A 1,640-nucleotide genomic window follows, 5' to 3' on the forward strand; every position below is an offset into this window, starting at 1 on the left:
GCGGCGAGCACCGCCCACGCCTCCTCGAGCCCATGAGCGCTCACGAGAAGCTGCTTTTGAGGGCTCGGCAAGCGGGAGAGCCTCAGACCTGGGAGACATCCACGGTGCTGTGCGGGAGGGCTGGGCCTGGACAACGCCATACTTCCAAAGCACGTTGTTTCCCTCTCAAATATCCTCTTATGAGTATCTGAAGAAAAAAAAAAGACGTACTTCCTCAGCCATTATCACACCTTGAAAAGTTAAGGTACTTCCTGAATGTCACCTAATAGTCACTGTACATTCAAATTTCTTTCAAAGATGCCTTTGATTGTTGTTTTGCCGAGGATCCAAGCGAGGTCCCTTTTACCGCATTGTAAGAGGTTACTTCCTCCTTTAGGTCTCTCATTCTCCCTCAGCACCCTCCCCATCTCTCTTCCTGCCCTAGTGGGGAAGCTGGATATTTGCCCCCTGGGGTGTCACCGTTCTTGCATTTGGCCCACTTCTTACTGGTAGTGTCTCTCTCTCTCCATCTTACATGAACCTCGGGAAGTCCTAGGTCCAAATGCCAAGCGAGTGCCTGGGTGAGTGTTGTCGGCCTGCGATTGGTTGCTGGGGCGCGTCCCAGCATGACATGGTGTTGTCCCGCTGAACCAAGGACTCATGGGTGGTCCCCCGCTGACCCCTCCGCTGCAAATCAGCTTCTCCTAAGTGTTTCACTTAATGAGTTTAGAATTCACAGTGGAGAGTGGGATGCCGCTAGAACTGGTTGGCTTTTAACACTTCGCTCCTGTGTTTAAGGATGGAAACTAAAGGCACCTGGTGTCCGAGTTCTGTGCCCGGAGGAAGAAAACCGAGAAAACAAAAGCAGGTAAAGAAATGAGGGAAGAGTGCTGATGCGGTTTTAGTCTCTGGATCTTGCGTCCCAGTCCACAGTTTGGTTACGGGAGCTAACGTCTGTCTCCTTCCTGCTACAGTGGTTCTCGTCCTTCCTAATGCCTGAACATTTTAATACAGTTCCTCATGTTGTGGTGACCCCCAATTTCATTGTTACAACTTGAACACAATTAAAGCGGAGCGATTTATCACAAAAACAATATGTGATTGAAAAGGTGTTTTCCGATGGTTAGGCGACCCCCCAAAGGGGTCGCGACCTACAGGTTGAGAACCGCTGTAAGGAAAAGGCTCTTCTGCAGCCACTTCATGTGGGTACTGAGTGCTGGCTCTCCACACACCGGTCGGCTGCATTGATCGGCGTCCAATCAAGTTGGGTGGGTAAGAAAATAGCTCCACCTGCCCTCATCTCCGAAAGTAGCCTGGTGTTCCTTTTCTGGGTATTTTCTGGAAGTTGTCTTGTCAGGCTATGCATTTATTGAAGGCCCCGTCTAGGACAATGTGCTAGAGGCATTCAGATTTAACATCTCGGATTTCCTTATTCTGTTCTCTCCTTGCTATCGCACAGATGTCTTTTCCTCCTGTTTCTCCTTTTCCCCAATCTGCACATCCTCCCCCCCGCCCGCCCCCCGTGTGCCTTGCATACTTCACTAACTGAACACCTTTACCCAGCTCACTTTATGCCTCTGTCACTAAGCTCACATCTTCCCACCACACACGTGCATCGTTAAAACACTACTGGACTTCTGCTAAACTAAACAATATTTAGG

Source organism: Myotis yumanensis, unplaced genomic scaffold (genome assembly GCF_028538775.1).
Source record: "Myotis yumanensis isolate MYYU_CA2020_CCGP unplaced genomic scaffold, mMyoYum1.0.hap1 SCAF_30, whole genome shotgun sequence".
Classification (NCBI taxonomy): domain Eukaryota; kingdom Metazoa; phylum Chordata; class Mammalia; order Chiroptera; family Vespertilionidae; genus Myotis; species Myotis yumanensis.